Source organism: Miscanthus floridulus, chromosome 18, assembly GCF_019320115.1.
Source record: "Miscanthus floridulus cultivar M001 chromosome 18, ASM1932011v1, whole genome shotgun sequence".
In the NCBI taxonomy this organism is placed as follows: Eukaryota; Viridiplantae; Streptophyta; class Magnoliopsida; order Poales; family Poaceae; genus Miscanthus; species Miscanthus floridulus.
This window is the reverse complement of record NC_089597.1, coordinates 43,797,640-43,804,978: the sequence shown is the minus strand read 5'-3', so window position 1 is coordinate 43,804,978 and position 7,339 is coordinate 43,797,640. Positions and strand designations below refer to the sequence as shown.

General features: G+C 54.5%; 1 pseudogene; it reads left to right on the top strand.

The window, feature by feature from the left end:
- The first annotated feature begins 226 nt into the window (after positions 1–226).
- On the top strand, positions 227–5,510 carry LOC136523720 (uncharacterized; annotated as a pseudogene).
- The last annotated feature ends 1,829 nt before the right edge of the window (positions 5,511–7,339 follow it).

Here is a 7,339-nt window from a genome sequence, read left to right as displayed (position 1 = left end):
GGCTGTCCTCCTCGGCGGCAGACCTCCCTAGCGGCCCTCCCCGATGGCTTTCCCTCATCGTCATGGCTCTTTGCTCCGGTCCTCATCGTGACTCTCTGCTTTGGCCATGGCGTGGCTCTGCTCCGGTCACTGGCGTGGCGGGCATGCCCTCCCCAGTGGCACCCTCATCCAGCGTGGCTCTCTGCTCTAGCTGTGGTGATTTCCTAGTGTGGCTTCCCGCCCGAGCATGGCTCCCTGGCGCCGCTGCCCTCCCAGGCGCAACCTATTTCCGGCCACTCCCCTCCCCAGCGGCAAGCTGTTGATGGCTGAGTTCATCGATAGTGACAAGGAAGAGGATGACACATGGGTCCCACATGTCATGGACTGCTAGAATGAATTTAGGAGCCATGTTTTAGCTAGTACTGGAGTTGGAAGCAAAATATAGTTAGTATAAAAATGGGTGGCTACCCAAATAGAGAAATATGTAGTGTGTTTTAGGTAGTACTGCTTAACAGCTCCCAAACACAAAATAGTTTTTTTAGCTAACAGAAAGACAAATAGAAATTCCAAAAAAAAGGAAAAAGGATTTGGGCTTTAGCTGTTTCAGCCCATCTTTACCAGTGGACTATACTGGCCCATCTATCCACCGGCACCAACGGGGGCGAGGGGATCACGACAGCGGGGGATGGAAAAAACCGGAGGTGATCCAACTCAGACTATGGGCGACAAGATGTGCGACCGAAGCACAGTCAGTTGAATCCCATAACCCGACTCGGCCATCCGATCGGGACTCGAACTCGAACTTGTGATTTCTGAGTCCTTTAAATTGAAACTCAGACACCACCGTCTCTCTTCCACAAAGATCTGACAAAGAGAAGTAGAGCCAGACCCAGACATCATGGCGTGCATGATCTAGGCGGAGGACGTGTCCTATGAGCAGGACATCCTACGTGAACCATTCAAGGTAGCGTCATGGCTGTGCTATCTGTCGGCGCACGCTGAGGCGCCGCTGGCGAAGCGCGTGGCGATCTATGAGCGGGCGCTGAGGGCGCTCCCGGGATCGTACAAGTTGTGGCAAGTGTACCTCACGGAGCTCGCAGACGCCGCGCGGCCCGTCCCCATCACCGACCGCGCCCACGCCGCCGCCGCCCTCAACGGCGCCTTCGAGCGCACCCTGGTGGCAGGCATGTCCCGGATGCCGCGCATCTGGCACATGTACGCCTCGGCGCTCCTAGACCAGCGCCTGCTCACCCACGCCCGCCAAGCCCTCTACCGCGTGCTCTGTGCCCTGCCTGTCACGCAGCACCACCATGTGTGTGTTGGAACCGGTGGTGACCACCAAGTTCACGATCTTAGAGCTAGCTTGCAGTCGGCCTGGCTTGTTACCACGAGCCTGCGCTCCCACATGTCCCAGATCCACCGGAGCTACAACATATAAGGTCTTTGGGCCTTACTCAACCCAAAAGACTAGTCTTATAGGTGAGGGTTCTCTCGCCTTATATGTTGTGCTCCCCCACCATCGCTACATGATGTGGGACTAAACCCCAACAATCTCCCCCTTCATCGCTACACGATGTGGGACTAAACCCCAACAATCTCCCTCTTAGTCACACATCGGGGTGCCCCTGCCATATGTGTGACGCTCGAGATTTTTTTATCGGGTTTAGCTTTTTTGACCATGGGCTCCGATACCAATTTTTGGAACCAGTAGTGATCACCGAGTTCTCGATCTTGGAGCTGGCTTACAGTCGACCCAGCTCGTTACCACGAGCCTGCGCTCCTATAGGTTCCAAGTCCACCGGAGCTACAACATATAAGGCATTGGGCTTTCCCAACCTAAAAGACTAGCATTATAGGTGAGGGTTCTCTCGTCTTATATGTTGTGCTTCCTCACCATCGCTACACGATGTGGGACTAAACCCCAACAATCTCCCCCTTAGTCACACATCGGGGTGCCCCCGTCATATATGTGACGCTCGAGATTTTTTTATCAGGTTTAGCTTTTCTGACCATGGGCTCTGATATCAATTATTGGAACCAGTTGTGACTACCGAGTTCACGATCTTGGAGCTGGCTTACAGCCGGCCCAGCTTGTTACCATGAGCCTGCGCTTCCACAGGTTCTAGGTCCACCGGAGCTACAACATATAAGGTATTTGGGCCTTACTCAACCCAAAAGACTAGCCTTATAGGTGGGAGCTTCTTCCGCCTTATATGTTGTGCTCTCCCACCATCGCTACACGATGTGGGACTAAACCCCAATAATCTCTCCCCCCACCATCGCTACATGATGTGGGACTAAACCCCAATAATCTTCCCCTTAGTCACACAACGGGGTGCCCCCGCCATATGTGACGCTCGAGATTTTTTATCGGGTTTAGCTTTTCTGACTATGGGCTCATGATACCAATTGTTGGAATAAGTGGTGACCACCGAGTTCACGATCTTGGAGCTAGCTTGCAGCTGGTCTGGCTCGTTACCACGAGCCTGTGCTCCCACAGGTCCTAGATCCACCGGAGCTACAACATATAAGGTCTTTGGGCCTTACTCAACCTAAAAGACTAGCCTTATAGGTGAGGGTTCTCCTGCCTTATATGTTGTGCTCCCCCACTATCGCTACACGATGTAGGACTAAACCCCAACAATCTCCCTCTTAGTCACACATCGGGGTGCCCCGCATATGTGACGCTCGAGATTTTTTTTATCGGGTTTAGCTTTTCTGCCCATGGGCTCATGATATCAATTGTTGAAACTGGTGGTGACCACCGAGTTCACAATCTTAGAGCTGGCTTACAGCCGGCCCGACTCATTATCACGAGCCTACGCTCCCACAGATCACTGGTCCACCGGAGCTACAGCATATAAGGCCTTTGGGCCTTACTCAACCCAAAAGACTAGCCTTATAGGTGAGGGTTCTCTCGCCTTATATGTTGTGCTCCCCCACCATCACTACACGATGTGGGACTAAACCCCAACAATCTCCCCCTTAGTCACACATCAGGGTGCCTCCGCCATATATGTGACGCTCGAGATTTTTTTATTGGGTTTAGCTTTTTTGACCGTGGGTACCGACTCAGATACCAATTGTTGGAACCAGTGGTGACCACCGAGTTTTCGATCTTGGAGCTGGCTTACAGCCGGCCCGGCTCGTTACCACGAGCCTGCACTCTCACAGGTCCTAGGTCCACTAGAGCTACAACATATAAGGCCTTGGGCCTTTCTAACCCAAAAGACTAGCCTGATAGGTGAGGGTTCTCCTACCTTATATGTTGTGCTCTCCCACCATCGCTACACGATATGGGACTAAACCCCAACAATCTCCCCCTTAGTCACACATCGGGGTGCCCCCGCCATATGTGACGCTCGAGATTTTTTATCGGGTTTAGCTTTTCTGACCATGGGCTCTTGATACCAATTATTGGAACCGGTGATGACCACCGAGTTCACGATCTTGGAGCTGGCTTACAGCCGGCCCAGCTCGTTACCACGAGCCTACGCTCCTACAGGTCCCAAGTTCACCGGAGCTACAACATATAAGGCATTGGGCATTCTCAACCCAAAAGACTAACCTGATAGGTGAGGGTTCTCCCGCCTTATATATTGTGCTCCCTCACCATCGCTGCACGATGTGGGACTAAATCCCAACAATCTCCCCCTTAGTCACACATCGGGGTGCCCCCGCCATATGTGACGCTCGAGATTTTTTTATCGGGTTTAACTTTTCTGATCATGGGCTCTGATAACAATTGTTGGAACCAGTGGTGACCACCGAGTTCTCGATCTTGGAGCCGGCTTACAGCCGACCCGGCTCGTTACTACGAGGCTGCGCTCCCACAGGTCCTAGGTCCATCATAGCTACAACATATAAGGCCTTGGGCCTTCCCAACCTAAAAGACTAGTCTTATAGGTGAGGGTTCTCTCGCCTTATATGTTGTGCTCCCTCACCATCGTTACACGATGTGGGACTAAACCCCAACAATCTCCCCCTTTATCGCTACACGATGTGGGACTAAACCCCAACAGTGTGGCCGCTCGTCCTCCGCCTCGCCTACCTCCCGGACTGCCCCGCCGTGACCGCCGTCCGCCTCCTCCTCCGCTACCTCCAGTTCGACCCGGCGTATGCCGAGGAGTTCATCGCCTACCTCATCTCGGCAGGCAGGTTTCGGGAACGACCAAGCGCCAGCTCCTGCTCGACCTATGCAACCTCGTCGCCAAGCACCCCGATGACGTCGCCGGGATGCCCGTGGAAGCCATCCTCCGCAGCGCCGTCCGCAAGTTCCCCGAGGAGTACGGCGTGCTGTGAACAACTCTAGCGGGCCACTACGCGCGGAAGGGCATCCGCAACAAGGCGAGAGACGTGCTCGAGGAGGCCACCGCCGCCGCGACGACAGTCAAGGACTTCAGGCTGGTCTTCGAGTCCTACCAGCACTTCGAGCACGCCGCGGTTGCCGCGGAGCTCGAGCTCGACAAAGGAGGTCTGGAGGAGAGCTCTGCATCCGTCCTCCAGGGCTGCTGGCTGGCCGACAAAGACGACGCCGACCTGAACGTGGCGAAGCTGGAGGGGCTGCTGAAAAGCCGGCCGGAGCTGCTCAACTGCGTGCAGCTAAGGCAGAACCCGCACGACGTCCACGCGTGGCACGACAGGGTGAGGATATTCCACACGGACCCCGCGCGGCAGGCCGCGGCGTACGCGGAGGCACTCAGCACCATTGATCCGATGAAAGCAACGGGGAAGCCGCACACGCTCTGGCTCGCGTTCGCCAAGATGTACGAGGGCCGCGGTCTGCTCGACAGCGCCCGGGAGGTCTTCCGGCGCGCCACGCAGGTCAACTTCAAGGCCGTGGACGACCTCGCCGCCGTGTGGTGCGAGTGGGCGGAGATGGAGCTGAGGCACGACAACCACGAGACGGCCATTGACATCATCCGGCAAGCGACGTCGGAACCGTCGGTCGAGGTCAGGAGACGGGTCGCCGCGGCGGCGGCCGAGCGCGGCGAGCCGGCCCAGATGACACTGCACAGGTCCCTCAGGCTGTGGTGTTTGTACGCCGACCTGATGGAGACGCACGGGGAACTGGAATCTACCTGCGCCGTGTACGAGAGGATACACGACTTGGGACTGACCACGCCTCTGCTGGTGCTCAACCACGCCTCACTTCTGCTAGAGCACAAGCGGTTCGAGGACGCGTTCCGGGTGTACCAGAGGGGCGTCACTTCCTTCAAGCACCCGCACGCCGAACCGATCTGAGCGGCGTACCTGGCCCAGTTCGTCCAGAGGTACGGGAAGAGCAGGCCGGAGAGGGTGGGGACCTGTTCGAGGACGCCGTCCGGCAGGCTCCGCCGCAAACGAAGAAGGCAATGTTCCTTCGGTACGCCAAGTTCGAGGAGGACTTCGGCCTGGCCACGCGCGCCATGAAGGTCTACCAGGACGCGGCGAGCGCTGTCCCCAGCTGCGACAAGCTCGGCATCTACGACGTGTACGTCGCCCGGGCCACAGCCATGTTCGGTGTCGTCCAGGCGAGGGAGATTTGTTAGCGGTCATCTCTTCAGCTCGGCCCAACGGTCGAGTTTGGGCCTTGATCTCGCGCCACATGGTTGGTAGGCTCCGTCACACTATGCTATAAGGAGAGTTGGGGCCGGCGGCTCTCTTTACGAGGTCGACCGAGCCACAGTTCCTCACCGAAATCTCTAATCCGATCTAGAGGGTGCGCAGTCAGTGACGGGAAGCTCCACTGCCTCGCCGCCACCGGACTCCACTGCTTTTGCCTACCCGCCGCCACCGGACCGTGTCACCTACGACCACTACACCGATGCCCTCCGGCTTTACCGACTCCATGGCGGACGCGAGCGGATCCTCCTCCAAGAACATAGACGGTTAGCTCTTTGCCATCCATTACTCTCCCTCTAGATCTAGTAGTTCAAAATTCTAGGGTGTGTTCATCATGTTCATAGTAATATATACCCGCTAAATCCACGGCTAATGTCCTGTTATATCTATCAATGGTATCATCGATGCCAGTCTAGGCGTAGATCTAGACCAGGTTAGCAATTAGAAGGAGATGACACGAATTTTATTTGGAAGAAAAGCAAATCATGATCAAACTTCAAACCCTAACCCTAACCCTAATGGGGAACGGATGGACGGGGAGGAACCTACCAGGTTTACTCGCTGCAGAGCACCACCGCCGGCTGGCATCCATGCCGCGTGGGTAGCCCAAGCGTCGCTCGCCACTGAGACGTCGACGTGCGGGTTTCAGGATCCAGGGCGCAGTGCGCGCGCCGGTGAGGAGACCCACAGCTGTGCCGCCACCTTCTTCCTCTCCGGCTGCCACGGGCCGCCGTCGCATCGTCGTTCCTCTGACTGCGGCACTGAGGAAGAGAAAGGAAAGGGGAGAGAAGGAAATGGGGCTAGGGTTTCCAAGGTCGTCAGCGGCTCGCCTTTTGATCGGCCACGGCGCACGGAGGAGCGTCGGATCACATCCGACGACTGAGGTTCCTCGGACCAGAATGAGCCTAGGCAAGGAGGCACTTTCCCCGCCCAGGCCCAGGTTGTGGCCTGGGCGCGGGGGAGGCGCCGCGAGTGCGTGCGCGCGAGCCAGCCACGGGCCGTAGCTGGGCCGCGCACTGCTGCTACCGGGCCGCGCACTGCTGATTGCGCTGTTGTGTTGCTGTTGCGCGCTGGGCCGGGCTAAATGAACAGTAGTCAATGTTTTCTAGTATTATTCATTTTCAGAAGCATTTTGATGTTTTTCTCTATGTTTTGACTTTTGATGCTAAATCTCTGTAAAAATTTGAATCAACGGAATAATTTTTTCAGAGAGTAGATGAGTACAGTAAAATGCTTCTGAAAAGTAGATAAAGTATTTTTTATGTTTCCGCTATGAATGATGATGTTTCTGATCTTCTAATTAAATTCGAACCAATTGGAGGATTTAATTTTGAGGAGCAGTTATAATTTTCAGTAAATTTATGATTTTGCTATTTTTTGACTAAAGTTGTTGATAGCAATATTATAAATGTTTGATTTATGAGTTTATGCATTAATTCTATTTTATGCCCAACGGTGATGTAGAATTAATATAGAAGAAGTTGTATGTTTTAATTTTGGCCAACGTTAAATTAAGACATGCAATCATTATGTTATGTTTTCTCACTTTCTCTGACACATGTTTTTCAAGACTCGATCCTATGGCATTTATCTCGCATATTCCGCCTCTTGAAGGGGGCAACTACAGAGTATAGCGAGAGAAGTATGAGCTTACACTTGCGCTGTCCAAGAATGACTTAGCACTTACCTCTCCATGTCCTACTGAGCCAGAGGACCCGGTGACGGCAGAAAATGAGACTGATGCTGATTTCACTGT